General features: G+C 51.2%; 1 non-coding gene across 1 annotated transcript; it reads left to right on the forward strand.

Annotated features, from left to right (window-relative positions):
• The first annotated feature begins 7,435 nt into the window (after positions 1-7,435).
• TRNAF-GAA (transfer RNA phenylalanine (anticodon GAA)) lies at positions 7,436-7,508 on the forward strand. The gene has a single exon. It is a non-coding gene; the product is annotated as a tRNA-Phe (tRNA).
• Positions 7,509-17,742: the final 10,234 nt, after the last annotated feature.

Genomic DNA, 17,742 nt, shown 5'->3' on the forward strand with positions numbered 1-17,742 from the left:
ACCTTTATAGGACCCCTAGTCAGTGAACCCCGCCCCCTAATCAGGGCTCAGCTTCTCCCAGCACAAAGCCCCTACAAGCCTCTACACATACAGATACTACCAATACAAAACCAAACACACACAAATACCTTCTCCTCCAACAGAACTCCCACTCAAACTCCCCTGTTTACACCTCTGTTTGCTAGCTCCTGTGCCGCTGCCTGACTGGCTGCTACCTTTATAGGACCCATAGTCAGTGAAGCCCCGCCCCCTAATCAGGGCTCAGCTTCTCTCCCAGCACAAAGCCCCTCCCAGCCTCTACACATACAGATACTACCAATACAAAACCAAACACACACAAATACCTTCTCCTCCAACGGAACTCCCACTCAAACTCCCCTGTTTACAGCTCTGTTTTCTAGTTCCTGTGCCGCTGCAGCTGTCTGTGCCGTTACCTTTATAGGACCCCTAGTCAGTGAAGTCCCGCCCCCTAATCAGGGCTCAGCTTCTCTCCCATCACGAAGCCCCTCCAAGCCTCTACACATACAGATACTAACTATACAAAACCAAACAAACACAAACACCTTCTCCTCCAACAGAACTCCCACTCAAACTCCCCTGTTCACAGCTCTGTTTGCTAGCTCCTGTGCCGCTGCAGCTGTCTGTAGTCCTAAAGCCTTTGCAAAAGGTTTCTGGGGAGGGCAGCCTTATTGTGTCCTTCATGGTAGGACACTTTACCATTCCAGGCCAGTAACACATACTCGGGAATCATTGTAGAACAAAGCATTGCAGTGTATGTTTGCTGGCATTCAAACAACATCCATTCTTTATCTCTCTGTGTTATCCTCAGGAGAGTGAGATATAATTCATGGTCACCTGGTTGAAATAGAGTGCTTTTCTTCAGGGGACACTCAGAGGAGCCCATTCCTGCTGGGCTGTTTGCCTGTGGCTAAACAGAAATGTTCCCCGCTGTTAGCCACAGGGAGGGGGGAAGGTTGAGGGGGTAGTCACGCGGTGGGAGGAGGCACTATGCGACCTTGTAACGAAAGCACATGTGCTATGTATGTAATGTTAACTGCAGGGTTTACCCTGAAAGAGTGTAGCCACTGTTTTATAAAATGTGTCTGTTTAAATACCGCTGTCCCTTTTTTTTTCTCCACCAGCTGCATGTGTTTCAATGATCACAGGATCTTCTCCTTCCCAGAGGCTAGTGAAGCTTAGAAAGAAAAAAAAACGCACTCGCGATGAAATGTTCTCCGAGCTCATGCTGTCCTCCCCCACTGACAGAGCACATACAAATGCGAGGAGGCAAATAATGTCAGAGTGCAGGAAAGCACAAAATGACCGGGAGGAGAGGTGGCGGGCTGAAGAGAGTAAGTGGCAGGCTGAAGACAGGGCTGAAGCTCAAATGTGGCGGCAGCGTGATGAGAGGAGGCAGGATTCAATGCTGAGGCTGCTGCAGGACCAAACCAGTATGCTCCAGTGTATGGTTGAGCTGCAGCAAAGGCAGCTGGAGCACAGACTGCCACTGCAGCCCCTCTGTAACCAACCGCCCTCCTCCCCAAGTTCCATAGCCTCCACACCCAGACGCCAAGAACGCGGTGGGGGGGCCTCCGGCCAACCAGCCACTCCACCACAGAGGATTGCCCAAAAAAAAGAAGGCTGTCATTCAATAAATTTTAAAGTTGTAAACTTTTAAAGTGCTGTGCTTAAAGTGCTGTGTGGCATTTTCCTTCCCTCCTCCACCACCCCTCCTGGGCTACCTTGGTAGTCATCCCCCTATTTGTGTGATGAATGAATAAAGAATGCATGAATGTGAAGCAACAATTACTGTATTGCCTCTGCAAGCGGTAATTGAAGGGAGGAGGGGCGGGTGGTTAGCTTACAGGGAAGTAGAGTGGACCAAGGGGCGGGGGGTTTCATCAAGGAGAAACAAACAGAACTTTCACACCGTAGCCTGGCCAGTCATGAAACTGGTTTTCAAAGCTTCTCTGATGCGTACCACGCCCTCCTGTGCTCTTCTAACCGCCCTAGTGTCTGGCTGCGCGTAACCAGCAGCCAGGTGATTTGCCTCAACCTCCCACCCCGCCATAAATGTCTCCCCCTTACTCTCACAGATATTGTGGAGCACACAGCAAGCAGTAATAACAGTGGGAATATTGGTTTCTCTGAGGTCTAAGCGAGTCAGTAAACTGCGCCAGCGCGCCTTTAAACATCCAAATGCACATTCTACCACCATTCTGCACTTGCTCAGCCTGTAGTTGAACAGCTCCTGACTACTGTCCAGGCTGCCTGTGTACGGCTTCATGAGCCATGGGATTAAGGGGTAGGCTGGGTCCCCAAGGATACATATAGGCATTTCAACATCCCCAACAGTTATTTTCTGGTCTGGGAAGAAAGTCCCTTCCTGCAGCTTTTGAAACAGACCAGAGTTCCTGAAGATGCGAGCGTCATGTACCTTTCCCGGCCATCCCACGTTGATGTTGGTGAAATGTCCCTTGTGATCCACCAGAGCTTGCAGCACTATCGAAAAGTACCCCTTGCGGTTTATGTACTCGGCAGCTTGGTGCTCCGGTGCCAAGATAGGGATATGGGTTCCGTCTATAGCCCCACCACAGTTAGGGAATCCCATTGCAGCAAAGCCATCCACTATGACCTGCACATTTCCCAGGGTCACTACCCTTGATATCAGCAGATCTTTGATTGCGTGGGCTACTTGCATCACAGCAGCCCCCACAGTAGATTTGCCCACTCCAAATTGATTCCCAACTGATCGGTAGCTGTCTGACGTTGCAAGCTTCCACAGGGCTATCGCCACTCGCTTCTCAACTGTGAGGGCTGCTCTCATCTTGGTATTCATGCGCCTCAGGGCAGGGGAAAGCAAGTCACAAAGTTCCATGAAAGTGCCCTTACGCATGCGAAAGTTTAGCAGCCACTGGGAATCGTCCCAGACCTGCAACACTATGCGGTTCCACCAGTCTGTGCTTGTTTCCCGAGCCCAGAATCGGCGTTCCACAGCATGAACCTGCCCCATTAGCACCATGATACATGCATTGGCAGGGCTCATGCTTTCAGAGAAATCTGTGTCCATGTCCTGATCACTCACGTGACCGCGCTGACATCGCCTCCTCACCCGGTATCGCTTTGCCAGGTTCTGGTGCTGCATATACTGCTGGATAATGTGTGTGGTGTTTAATGTGCTCCTAATTGCCAAAGTGAGCTGAGCGGCCTCCATGCTTGCCTTGGTATGGCGTCCGCACAGAAAAAAGGCACGGAACGATTGTCTGCCGTTGCTCTGACGGAGGGAGGGGCGACTGATGACACGGCTTACAGGGTTGGCTTCAGGGAGCTAAAATCAACAAAGGGGGTGTCTTTACATCAAGGAGTATTTCAGGCAGGACTTCACGGAGGGTTCCAATAAGAAATGGTGCACCTAAGTTATCGTTCTTATTGGAACAAGAAGGTTAGCCTGGCCTCTGATTGATACATGGCTAGATTTACCTCGCTGCACCTTCTCTGTGAGTGACTGCAGTGTGACCTAGAAGAATGAGTCCCCTAGACAGGGGAGGGGGGGAAGCAAATGAGTACAAAACAAATCTGGTCTATTTCTTGTTTTGACCCACTCTATCTATCTTTTACATCTTTGGCTGGCAGCAGACGGTGCAGAAGGACTGCATGCCATCCACATCTCATGGCTGCTCGGCAGAAGATGGTACAATACGACTACTAGCAATCCTCATCTCTTGCCTGCCTGGCAGAAGATGGTACAGTACGACTGCTAGCAGTCCGTATCGCCTGCCTGCTCACCATAAGACGGTTCAATAGGACTGACTGCAGGACTAAAGAGAATGACCTGGTCAAGTCACTCCAAATTTAGTCCCTGCGCCCATGTCTGCCCAGGCGCTCCCAACCGACGTGGCCAGGAGCACCTCGGACATGACGATGACGGCTACCAGTCGTACTGTACCCTCTGCTACCACAAGGCAAGGGGTTGCTGCTACTGTGTAGCAATGCCATACCGCGTCTGCCAGCACCCAGGAGACATAGGGTGACGGTTACCTGAGCGGGCTCCATGCTTGCCGTGGTATGGCGTCTGCACAGGTAACTCAGAAAAAAAGGCACGAAACGATTGTCTGCCCTTGCTTTCACGGAGGGAGGGAGGGAACGGGGGGCCTGACGATATGTACCCAGAACCACTCGTGACAATGTTTTAGCCCCATCAGGCATTGGGATCTCAACCCAGAATTCCAATGGGCAGCAGAGACTGCGGGAACTGTGGGATAGCTACCCACAATGCAAAGCTCCGGAAGTCGACTCTAGCCTCGGTACTGTGCAAGCGCTCCGCCGAGTTAATGCACTTAATGCACTTAATGCACTTAGAGTATTTTCTGTGGGGACACACACACTCGAATATATAAAACCGATTTCTAAAAAAACCAACTTCTATAAATTCGACCTTATTCCGTAGTGTAGATATACCCTAACACGGCTGCTACTCTGACACTTGATACAGTTACACAATTGTTAGATGAGCTTTTTAATCCAAAGATCTATTTGAAGCCCCACATTGGAAACTAGGGAAAACTGGTATAATTACTGTTTGAAATGGATAAAGATCAGACAGATTTGGTTATTGCTTGAAAACAAGTTCAATATAAAATGTATTTTATAAACAATTGGTTAATAATTTGGAGCTTTCCTGAAAGTTTTATTACTGGAGGCAGGCATGGCCAGTGCAAGGATGTTTTGCGCCCTAAGTGAAACTTCCACCTTGTGCCCGTCCCCCCCCCAAGCCCTGTGGCAGCTCCCCTCCGCCCTGAGGCGCCCCCCCCGCAGCAGCTCCGCCCCAGCTCACCTCTGCTCTGCCTCCTCCGCGATCATGCCCCCGCTGCCACTTCTCCCGCCTCCCAGGTCTGAGGCACCAATCAGCTGTTTGGTGGGCAAGCCTGGGAGGGAGAGAAGCCGAGCAGGGCATTGCTCAGGAGAGGAGGTAGAGCAGAGATGAGCTGGGGTGGGGAGCGGTTCCCCTGTGCGCTGCCCCCTCCCCCCAGGTACTTGCTGCAGGTGGCCCTCCCCGCGCCCCCCCAGCCCCAGCTCACCTCCACTCCACCGCCTCCCCAGAGCGCACTTTTGGCCGCCCCCAACCGCTTGGCGCCCTAGGCGGCTGCCTACTTTACCTAGTGGTTGCACCGGCCCTGGAGGAAGGAAGCGTGAACCACCAAACTCAGTGTCTTCATGTTCATGGCAAGGGTCAGTGTCCATATTATTCTAAATAAGGAGGATTTTGATCACATATTTGTAGATTTATAATGAAACAAGCTATTTCCTGTCCTTACAGAGCAGCTGCGAGCTCTGGAGAAGAAAAGCAAACCGGGCAACGCGGCGAAGCAGCTTCCTACGCGTAAAGCCTCCATCCCCCCCGCCCGTGAGGGGCTCTCGGCTGGTTCCCCCGTTGGCGCTGCGGGGTGACGGACTCCCCGGCCTGGGACCCCACGAAGGAGAAGCTTTGTGGAGGGGCTCAGCCAGCCCTACCGAGGCTGCCAACGCGGGACCCCGACTCCCCGCACCCTCTGAAGGCGGCATGTCCTGGGCCCACAGCGTCACGCCAGACACGCGGTTCTGCTGCAGACTCGGGGGTCGGGGACTCCGCGGTGCTCAGGGCAAACCCGGGTCCATGACACGCTGGGGCCGGGGGGCGGGTGCGAACCCTGGGGCACTCGGGCACTGGGTGTCCCAGGCCAGCCCCGCCCCAGCCCCGGGACCGGGCAGGGAGGCAGCACAGCCAGAGGCACCGCGAGTCACCCCCTGGCGGGGCCGGGCTGCAGCGGCAGGGTCTGGGTGCAGCGCCCGGATATGACTGCCTTGGCTGGGGTTTGGGGGACCCCGGGCTCCTCCCGCCTCATTCCCCCGGCCCGCAGCACCCCTAGAGCCCCACCAGGAGCACTGACCGGAAGTGAGGGGCGGACCCGGGCGCGCAACGGACCGGCGGCAGGGAGCGGAAATACGTTGCCCCGGTGCCCGCTCCTTTCGAGTCCCACGGGGAACTTCCGGTTCGGCAGCGACCTCTTCCGGGAATCGCTCTAACGGACCCCCAGTGGGTGAAGCGCACCCCGCCATTTCCCTGGCTGGGGAGCGAGTGGAGCAGGGACCGGGCAGGGCCGGGGAGTGCGTGGGCAGGAGGGGCAGGGCTGGGGGTCCCCGCTGCAGTGCACTGGCTGGAGCCCGCCCCCCGCAGCGCACTGGGGCGGGGCGAGGAGACAACATCTCCCCGGGGGGGGGCCTCCCCAGCTTCATGGCAGCTTCTGCTTCCGGCGTCGCCCTGCCGGCCCCTCGCTCGAAAGATGGGAAGGTGGGGCAGGGCCTGGCAGCGACTGGCGGGAGATGGAGGCAGGGGAGAAACCACATCTCCCATGATGCACTGGGGCCTGCAGCAGGTGGGGGAGACCCTATATCTCCCATGATGCACTGGCTCACTCCCTCTCCCCGCCCAGCTCAGGGGCAGCCTCACCCAGTTACTGAGCTTGTGGCCCCGGGATTTCCCCTCCCCTGCCCTGCGCCTCCCCCCAGTCTCCATAGGGTTTGCAGGTGGGGTGCCTTTGTGGGTTGGGGTTAGGGGAAGATGGGAGGGGCTGGGGGCAACTCAGGTTGTGAGGGTGGCCACTCACGTGTTCCCAGAATGCCAGGGAGACAGGGCGGGGGAGGTAATGACTGTTATAGGAGCAACTTCTCTTGGGGAGAGAGACAAGCTTTTGAGCCAGGCAGCGTTCTTATTCAGGGCTGGGAGAGGGTCTCAGAGCTGCCAAGCCAGAGGGGGTACTTGGGACCTTATCAGACTGGCTCAGTGAAGATGGGGTGTTGACAGACCAATACAGACGCTCTCCAGAGAATGGAGCAGCTTCCGCCCATGCAGCTAGGCAATGAGCATTTCCCACAGCCTGGAGCCAAGGGGGAGGCGGCAGCTGCTGTTCTAGCTCCTCAGGGACAGCCCTGTCACCCAACAGACACTTCTCACTCAGCCACAGCTAAGGGTGTTGGGTTCCTCTGGTGGGAGTGTGGAGCAGCCATTTGTTTTCCTGTTCGCACTCCTCTGCGGTATGAAAATCGGGGAGGGGAGGCAGAAGCCCCACTTCCCTCCCTAAATGATGTCCATTAGGGGAAGCCAGGACAACAGGGTGGGGTGGCAAGTGGTGGCCAGACTCTTGCCCCAGGGTAGAGTGTAGCTCAGGGTCCAGCTCAACTTTCTCCCTGTACCACTGGCCCCTCGTCCCCTTCCACCACTAGGTCAACCCGGGAACTAAGGCAGGAATAGAGTGAGGAAGCAAGTCAAGCTGAGCAAGGCAGGCAAAAGCGAGTCTTGCCATCATGGGCCTCTCACAACGATGTCCTTTTTGTGTGCCACAGCTGACAAAAACATCCCGGACAGAGAAGCAGCAGGCCAAAAGAGAGCCATGGAGCTCCCGAAGTAGCTCAGTTGGGAGAGCATTAGACTGAAGATCTAAAAGTCCCTGGTTCAATCCCAGGCTTTGGCAGGCCCTTTCCTCCTCCTTTGTGCAGGGGTGGCTTGTTTTCTGGGAGGGCATTGGCACCTTTACCTGAGGCGGGTCCCTGATTTTGAGCTTCCCAGCAGGACAACAGAACAACAACTGGCCCACCTGACCTTTAACAGTAAGAGAAGGGAGCTGTCTTTCCCTGGCAACTTATTGGTGGACCCAATATGGCAGGAAGAGAGTGAAGTGGGGCAGCCGTCAGGAAGGGTGTGGGGCAGTGACAGGCAGGGATTGGGGTCGAAAGCTCCTCTGCACAGGTTGGGATGGGAAGGCGGGGTTAGAATTTCCCTCCAAAGCTATTTTAGGGTCTGATCCTACAAGCCTCCCACGTACCCAGTGCAGGATGGCTCCAGACTCCTCACCCAGTCCAGTGTTGGTGTATACAGCAGAGAATTGGAAGCAGCAAATCGGGGGGGTCATATAAAGAGACTAGAAATACAACAATTTACTTCTGAAAGAGAAGAAAAGACGACATTACCAAGCTGCATAATGGGGCGACCTGACCCTCAGAGACTGCGAAGGGAAATCTCAGGGGCTCTGCTCACCTGGCCCCAGGCCTGTGTCCTCAGGACAGGTCTGTGGGAGAAGGGAAATCGCCAGAGAGAGGAGTGGGACCCAGTGTGGATTTTTGGGCTGTGGCAGGGAATTTAGGTCCTGAGACTGGAGCCATAAAGAGGGAGTGAGTGAAGGCTCCCCTCTGCTTTCAGGCTGAAGGAATCCTGGGTTGGTCAGTCTGTCCAGGGGGGGTCACATTGCTCACAGGCAAAGAGCGGAGGAGAACTGCCCCCAGAATGACACATGCAGATCCTGGAGAAAAAGAAAGAGAAAAGAGACCAGCAGCAGGTGAAGGTGGCTGAGTGGGGGATTCCCTTGTGTGTGTGACGGAGCACTTGGGAAGCTGTGTCCATTCAAACACACTGAGCTTTAATATGGAGGAAGGCCGGACTTCTGTGACTTGGTAAAGGATTTAGGTGTCATAATGGACATACAACTCAGCATGAAATCCCCGTGCGATGCTGTGGCCATCCTTGGATGCACAGACAAGGAGAATAGTGACTAGAAATAGGGCACCAGAGATATCTCTGTATACCACCATGGTCAGACCAACACCGGAATCTTGCATACAGTCGTGTTGGCCGCATTTTAAAAGGAAGAATGAAAAATTGGACAGGGGACAGAGAACCCGCCCCCCCAAAAAAAAGGAGCTGAAAAGTTGCCTTTCAGTGCGATACAAGAGCTGAATCTGTTCAGTTTCTCACAAAGACCAAGAGGTCACTTGATGACAGTGCGCAAATCCCCTCACAAAGAGAAACCTGGGTACGAAAGGGCTCTTTAACTGAGCAGCGAAAGGCACAACAAGAACCAATGGCTGGAAGTTCATGTCAGAGAAACTGACATTAGAAATTTGGGACACATTTGAGATTGGGTGATTAAACATTGGAACAAGGTACCCAGGGCAATGATGGATTCTCCACTCCACGTGGAGGTGACAGGAGGGGGCAGGAGGTGCTGAAGCAAGTGCTCTCAGGTGATATAGAAAACAATTTCTCTCCGGTGCTTGGCCGGTGGGCCTTGCTTACATGCTTAGGATCTCACTGATATCCATTTTGGGGGGTTAGGAAGGAATTTCCCCCAGGTCAGATTGGCAGGGATATTGGAGTTTTTGCCATCCCCTGTGGCATGGGGCACAAGTGACTTGCCTGGATCAGCTGGGTGTCATGTGTCTGGGGGTCACACTGGATTATTTTGTTGTCTTGACTGGCCTGAAAATCTAGACCTGGATGTTCTGGCTCTAATGTTGCAATGTCTGACCTATGGTCACTCCAGCTCCCAAGTGCCTCTTCCGAGTCGAATCCCCAGCCAGTCTTCAGAGGACGGCAGCTGCTGCGCAAGGCAATCGGAGCTGGTGGGAGTGACTCTGGGGCAGTCACTAGCCACAGAAAACAGACCCTCTCCCAACACCCCGACTGCTGCCCCTCAGGTCTCTGGCCGTACAGGAGATGGGCCAGGCCCCCGTGGGAGGAATGAGGGGGATAGAAACCCCCAGGATGCAGAGTTGTGTGTTTCAGCCATGTTGGTGCATGGGTCTCACTCAGACCCATGCACTGTACCCACACGCAGAGCCAGTTCGGACTGTTGAACCCCAGACCCATGAGGGACGTGTTCAGCTCAGCATCAGTTGGGCTTTAACCCATGAGAAATAACCCTGGAGTTATAGTGGGGTCTCAGGGCCAGAGGACCCCAGACCCCTGAGCTGTCAGCGGAGAGCCAGGTGACCCGTCAGCACGAGGCCTTGTGCGTCAGCAGGAGGCCTTGTGCGTGGGGGGAAGACACATGGCTCAGGGAAAGGGGAAGATCACACACACAGCCGGAGCCCTCACCCGGTCCTGCACCCCTGCCCCAGCCCGGTGCCCGATCCTGCACCCTGAACCCCTCATTTCTGGCTTCACCCCAGAGCCTGCACCCCCCCCCATTAGCGCCCTCACCCCTCCTGCATCCCACCCCCCTGCCCCAGCCCAGTGATAGTGAGTGTGGGTGGGGGAGAGCAAGCCACCAAGGGAGGGAGAATGGAGTGAACTGGGGGCGGGGCCTCTGAGAAGGGGCAGGGCAGGACCTGAGAGAAGGGGCGGGGCTAAGGGGTTCGGTATTGTGCAGAAAGTTAGTAACCTGACATCAGGCCTGGCATAGGTGCTGCCTTTTGGTTTTGCCAGTAGGTTCCCCCATCCCAGCTCTGCCCTCTCCCCCAAGGCCCCAGCCCCACCTCCACCCCACCCTGCTCTGCCCCCTTCCCTGAGGGCATCCCACTCAATCCTTCCTGCCCCCTCCTGCCTTAAGGGCAGGGTGTGTGTGTGTTTGGAGGGGCTCAGCTCCCCCCAACTGGCAATTTTCAGCATATTCATGCACTTTTCATATTCAACCATTTGGGAGCCCTGTGGATGCGATGGGGTGTCTGGAATGGGGCGTGTGTGATCCCACGGTGCCCCTTCCCCTCTGCCTGCAGAGCTGAGGACAGATGGGTCTGAGGAGCAGAGCAGGAGCTCTGGGAAGGAGAAGAGCAATATGAAGATGGTGTCTAAGACGAGGCCAGGTGACTTCTGTGGAGGGAGACATGCTGGACAATGCCAAGGATTGGGGAGACAACCAGGTGTGAGCCCAGGGCGCAGAGAGCTGGGGAGGATGTCTGTGTCTGAAACACTTCCCTGTCCTCTCTCACAGATGGAGTCCAAGAGGGATAGGAAGGAGAGAATGAGCACCCCAGTACTCAAGAATAATAAGGTGCATCCTAGCTGGGCCCAGGGCTCTGCGGGGTTAAGACCAGTGGAAGGGACAAGAGTCTCCTGTGCAGAGTGACGATTTTGGGTGCAGGTGCACTGGGATGCTTCTAATTGTAGCTCCGAGAATATCATGGGAAGGGGGTTCAGAGTAGATCCCTGGGGTGTGGGAGATGCGAAAAAAAGAGCCCCGTCATCACAGTAGAGCGTGACCGTAACTTTTGTTTTTCCTTCTTGCATTGTGTTTGGCACCAAGGGAAAAGAAGTGTGTGTGTGTGTGTCTTGATGCCAGGCAAGACCTGTCCAGCTCACCCTCTCTCTCTTTTTACTGCCTCCTACCACATGCCCTGGGCCGGAGAAGTGCACATTGATCCCCACAGGCTTGGTCTCGAGGCCTGCACCATCTGGCGGGAGGGAAAAGAATCATACCAGGTCCTGGAGGCTGGGTAGCTGGATTACCCAGCTGATATTCTATGATTCTATGATTCTATGAATTACTAGTGCTAATCACAATTGTCACATTTACAAATTCTATTCAGATCCCACGATGTGAAGTGTCAAAAGGAGGAAACACATGGACGGCTACACATGCAACCTGTGGTAATAAAGCTAATGAAGACTATGAGAATCTCCCCATAGAAAGATGTACCACTAATACTCCAACAGGAATTTGGCAGTGTCGGTATATGGTTTATAGATTAGATGGGGGAATCCCAACCAGGTGGAGAATATCAAATTTATCAGGAAATATCGCATGGTACTCCCTGGCTGCTGCCATGATTAATGATAGTGGAAAACACAGTTACCCAGCTATGTGGTTTGTTACAGAGGGTCCAAAGAATATAACCCTCTGGTCTCCTGGAGCAAATGAACCCTCTTGGGAAAATAGGGCCCCACATTTAGGGTGTGATGTTACCATATGTAACCAGAATGGTACTTCCATGGAAGATAATCCCTGAATGTGTGATTGTTATGTACATATTACATTAGGCGTAAAATCCCCTTTGGGACGCTGGGTGTATGATGAGTTAACCATTTTACAGAATGTAACCCTACAGGTGATATGGATGCCAAGTTGGAAGAATCCAAATTTAAAGTGGCCACAGCCTGGAGCCAAGAATATTCCCCGACGAGCAAATGTCTGGGAGCCATTGTGGGAGCAGGTGCAGCCAGCACTTTTTAACATGTCCTTTCACTCTATTACATGGGTGGTACGCCCCAAGGAATGGTGGGTGGACCAAATCCATCCTAATTGTAGTATGTACATAAAAGGATTGAAACAACAATTCAATGCATGGGTGAGGGGACACACCTGGAATCATCGTCTGAAAAGGGGGTTGTGGGCAGCGGGGAACACTATGCTGGGTACATGGAATCTGGGGGACGAGTCGGTAACCAAACAATTAGTAAGCCAAAATGTGAAATTTCAACAACAAATTAATGAATTAATGGCACAGCAACTATCAGCAGTTGCCACAAGGTGGAGGACAGCAGTAGAGGTAAACTTGCAGTTAACTCATTGGGCAGGGGACCTGTTGACATGGGTAGAGGATGGCTTCAGAAGACTAACATGGGGAGAAGTGTGCGTAGGTATTCAAAATGCTCAGTTAATAATGTTAATGGATATTATGAGAGATGCTTGGTCAGAACAATGGCCTTCAGTATTAAATCGGGAGGCTAGCCCATATCTATCCACAATTGCAAAAACATACCCATCTACCTGGAAAATAACATCCCCGACCTATGGGGACAGTTCTTGTGTAATTGTTACTATGATACCATGGGAAGGAAATGCAAATAAGGTGGTTCCCTTGAACCCTATGGGAGTTAGTAGGGAAGGGGGAGCACGTTGGGAGCCACTAGGGAATAGGTGGGGGGGCTGGAATGGTGTAAATTGGACTGTCATCACATTAAGCAGTTGTATATCCAGAGGAGGAATATGGATGTGCCCCTCTTCTATGACTATGGAGGAGCAGGATCAATGGCCTATTGCAAAGGGGGGGCATTTAGGGGTAATGTATATGGGGTACGGTGTATTCTGTTGGGAATGTATGCAATCCTGCAATATAACACTAGGAGGCAAAATCCTTCCAGTGTATGACCAAATTATAAACTTCTATACACTGCCACCTGGACTATGGTGCACCAATGGATCAGTGGACTTCATCGTTGTAAACAATCGAACCGGCACCTACTACCCCATGCCGTACCAAGTAGTTGAATTGGTTTGGACAATACCAAATTTCACTGTGGATATTCAATGGACACACAATATGGACAAAAGTACACAAAGATTACACGAGCAACTTGCTGCAAGCGCCAACAGTTGGACACACTTACAATACACACTACAGGATGGCGCTGGCAAAATTTTAACCTTATCAAAGGAGGAGCAGCAGTGTTTTTGGTGGTGGCCAGGATGTTGGACCATACTGCAGTGGTCAGGACTCTCGGTGTTGCTGTGGATTATCATAGCAGCTAGTGTATTGTTAACTATATGTGTGTTACATTGCATATGGAAACGATCAAGGGGGGCACAACCCCCTAGAGAACAGCCACTAATTATAACCTATAAGTAATGTAGTAAGCCCCCCCCACCTATGTGTACTAGACAACCCGGACCCAACCTTCTCGGGCCCACTATACTGGGAAGTCTGGAACACTAATTGGAATAGGTGTGGTATGCCCGTACGAGAGAAGGTGCAGGGCATGGTATTACACAAGGGGCAGTGGGACAGATGGAGCATCGACACCTGCCACCTTGATGCCTGGCGCTATCAGGAAATGTGTCGCCATATGTCCTATGCTTTTCCAGGGATACCTGGGCAGGAGGATCCCAAAAGAAAAAGAAAAAAAGGGGTGGAGTGTTAGGATATAGATATTCAGGCCTGCCTGTAAAGGCCTATACTTTAAGAATTTAGGTGTATTCTTATCACTTGGCTAGTTAGAGGTATAAAAGAAAGAATCAAAATCACTGTCTGCCAATGTAAGGTCCTTCTCTTACTGTGACAGTCTGGGGCCCTGTTCTTAGGCTAAGGCCTTTGGCTAAGCGACAGAGGCAGCCATAAGCTCGGAAGCGACCGGTCACATCCTCACATTCCAAAGTAGTCACATGGAAAGAAGGTGCTATTGGGCTGTTAGGAATACAATCCTGTCCTGATAGTGCCTATCAGCTCCAGAGAAAGGGAAGTGCCTAGAAAATGTAAAAGAAAACTTAGTTTGATAGCATCCTGTCTGGCAAGAACTCACTTATCAATACTGGGATGTGAAATCCTCACTTCTGTATTGTCTTGCCATTATAGTTCCCACTTTGCTATTGTTTGTCTGTATAATCTCTGTCTGGTTCTGTGATTGTTCCTGTCTGCTGTATAATTAATTTTGCTGGGTGTAAACTAATTAAGGTGGTGGGATATAATTGGTTACATAATCATGTTACAATATGTTAGGATTGGTTAGTTAAATTTTAGTAGAATGATTGGTTAAGGTATAGCTAAGAATATTACTATATAAATTAGGGGCAAACAGGAAGTAAGTTGGGATTCGGAAATAAGGAAAAGGAACTTGTGTTTAAGCTTGCTGGAAGTTCACCCCAATAAACATCGAATTGTTTGCACCTTCGGACTTCGGATATTGTTGCTCTCTGTTCATGTGAGAAGGACCAGGGAAGTGAGAGAGTGAAGGAATAAGCTCTCTAACAAGTTGGTTGAGTTCAGGATCCTGACACAGGGAAGAAAGGTAAGCAGCAGGATACGGACCCTGGACTTCAGGAAAACAGACTTCGACTCCCTCAGGGAACGGATGGGTAGGATCCCCTGGGGGAACTAACGTGAAGGGGAAAGAAGTCCAGGACAGCTGGCTGTATTTCAAGGAATTCCTGTTGAGGTTACAGGGATAAACCATCCCGATGAGTCGAAAGAATAGTAAATATGGCAGGCGACCAGCTTGGCTTAACGGTGAAATCCTAGCGGATCTTAAACATAAAAAAGAAGCTTACAAGAAGTGGAAGGTTGGACATATGACCAGGGAAGAGTATAAAAATATTGCTCAGGCATGTAGGAATGAAATCAGGAAGGCCAAATCGCACGTGGAGCTGCAGCTAGCAAGAGATGTCAAGAGTAACAAGAAGGGTTTCTTCAGGTATGTTGGCAACAAGAAGAAAGCCAAGGAAAGTGTGGGCCCCTTACTGAATGAGGGAGGCAACCTAGTGACAGAGGATGTGGAAAAAGCTAATGTACTCAATGCTTTTTTTGCCTCTGTCTTCACTAACAAGGTCAGCTCCCAGACCGCTGCGCTGGGCATCACAACATGGGGAGTAGATGGCCAGCCCTCTGTGGAGAAAGAGGTGGTTAGGGACTATTTAGAAAAGCTGGACGTGCACAAGTCCATGGGGCCGGACGAGTTGTATCCGAGAGTGCTAAAGGAATTGGCGGCTGTGATTGCAGAGCCATTGGCCATTATCTTTGAAAACTCGTGACGAACGGTGGAAGTCCCAGATGACTGGAAAAAGGCTTATGTAGTGCCAATCAAAAGGGAAGAAGGAGGATCCTGGGAACTACAGGCCAGTCAGCCTCACCTCAGTCCCTAGAAAAATCATGGAGCAGGTCCTCAAGTGAATCAATCCTGAAGCACTTAGAGGAGAGGAAAGTGATCAGGAACAGTCAGCATGGATTCACAAAGGGAAGGTCATGCCTGACTAATCTAATCGCCTTCTATGATGAGATTACTGGTTCTGTGGATGAAGGGAAAGCAGTGGATGTATTATTTCTTGACTTTAGCAAAGCTTTTGACACGGTCTCCCACAGTATTCTTGTCAGCAAGTTAAAGAAGTATGGGCTGGATGACTGCACTATAAGGTGGGTAGAAAGTTGGCTAGATTGTTGGGCTCAACGGGTAGTGATCAATGGCTCCATGTCTAGTTGGCAGCCGATATCCAGTGGAGTGCCTCAAGGGTCGGTCCTGGGCTGGTTTTGTTCAAAGTAAATGATAAATAAATGGTCTGGAGGATGGTGTGGATTGCACTCTCAGCAAATTTGCGGATGATACTAAACTAGGAGGAGTGGTAGATACGCTGGAGGGCAGGGATAGGATACAGAGGGACCTAGACAAATTGGAGGATTGGGCCAAAAGAAATCTGATGAGGATCAATAAGGATAATGCAGAGTCCTGCACTTAGGACGGAAGAACCCAATGCATTTCATTTGCCTAAAGACTTGTTGGTTTCAGAGATACCTGAGTCACCCCGGTTCAGCACCGACACATTCTTGGTACTGATCACATCTCAGTGCCCAGACATACATGCAGTACCAATGGAGTCTCCCACAGCATCCATGACAGCTCCACCTCTTCCCAGTGTCGAGGCAGAGGAGGAGGATGACAGATTCTCCTCAGTCTCTTTGGAAGGCTCTCTGTCCCACTACCAGGGAGCGAATCACCCAGAAACCTCTGCAGAACCAACTTACCACCATGAGAGACATGACCCACACAGTTGGTATGGACACGCTTGGGTGCACCCATCAATGCCCTTTGCACCACCCCAGTGGCCATACTGGTCTATACCCCAATTCTTGAGGGCCCCTAGTGTTGCTCATCACGATAGGAGAAGACAATCTCCTACTGCTTCTCTGTCTAGGTCTCCCGATCCACAGGAGGAGAATAGGCAGTGAGATGAGACAAAGGGATTACTCCAGTGACTAACATCTCTTCATCATCTCCTGTTGAAGCGGTTATGCCTCCCCCACCAACTTTGGCAAATGACTTCAAACCATTTCAAGACTTCATCAAGAGAGAAGTGGATTTTCTACATATTCCACTGGAAGAAGTCAAGGTGTTGCAACACAAGCTGTTCGACATGCTACACTCTTCATCATCAGCCTGTATTGCACTCACTATTAACGAGGTATCGCTGGACCCAGCAAAGACTATGTGGCACAGTACATCCCACATGCAAGAGAGCGGATAAAAGTATTATGTTCCCTCTAAAGACTCGGATTTTTTATTTTCCCACCCATTCCCAAAATCTCTTGTAATCGATGCTGTAAATGAACGTGGCAGACAGCACCATGCTAAATCAACATCCTATGACAGAACTTAAAACAACTTGAAAATCATATTCTTAGGTGACCCTGCAATTTAAGGTTGCTAATTACCAAGCTCTTATGGCAAAATACAACCATATCAATTATTCTACATTAAACACCTTCATTGACCATCTCCCATTAGTTTCACGTGATCACTACTGAGGGTCAACTTCTTGCAAGGACATTGTTGCAGGCACCTCTCTAAACACCTGACACAGCTGCCTGCTTCATCTCAACAGCAGTGGGCATGCGGAGCTTCCTGGCTTCACCTTTCTGGCTTTCCAAGGAAAGTCCAGTCTACTGTGGAGGACCTTCCATTTGAACGATCCAAATTATCTGAAGAGAAAATGGATGAATCCCTCCACATACTAAAAGACTCTAGAGCCACTTTGCATTCACTGAGAATTTATGCACCTGCACAAAAAAGAAGATATAATAAATCACAGATGACACAGAGATCCTGGCCTGATCAATTTTCTCCTCCCCAAAGGCATTATGAACCCCAACAGAAAACACAATGAATATGAAAGTGAAGATCAACTCCCCCACAGTCATCAACATCACATCTATGCACAATTTTTGATATGTTGTTTGAGGACCCGAGGTACCATCCCCATTTTAATTTGCTGCAAAAACACAAACATCACCACTACTTTGGCAACTGCCTTACTCTTTTTCATCAGAATTGGGACCAAGTGGGTTTTGGAGATCATCTCCACAGGATTTTCGATCCATTTTACCTCCCTCACTCCTGCCTACCGCTCCCCCCGACCCTCCTCAGGAACCCTTCTCATGAGCAGCTTTTACATAAGGAAACAAGCTATCTTCTGAACCTAGGTGCTGTAGAACCAGTTCCTACTCAACACA

The sequence above is a fragment of the Lepidochelys kempii genome, chromosome 18 (genome assembly GCF_965140285.1).
Source record: "Lepidochelys kempii isolate rLepKem1 chromosome 18, rLepKem1.hap1, whole genome shotgun sequence".
Classification (NCBI taxonomy): domain Eukaryota; kingdom Metazoa; phylum Chordata; order Testudines; family Cheloniidae; genus Lepidochelys; species Lepidochelys kempii.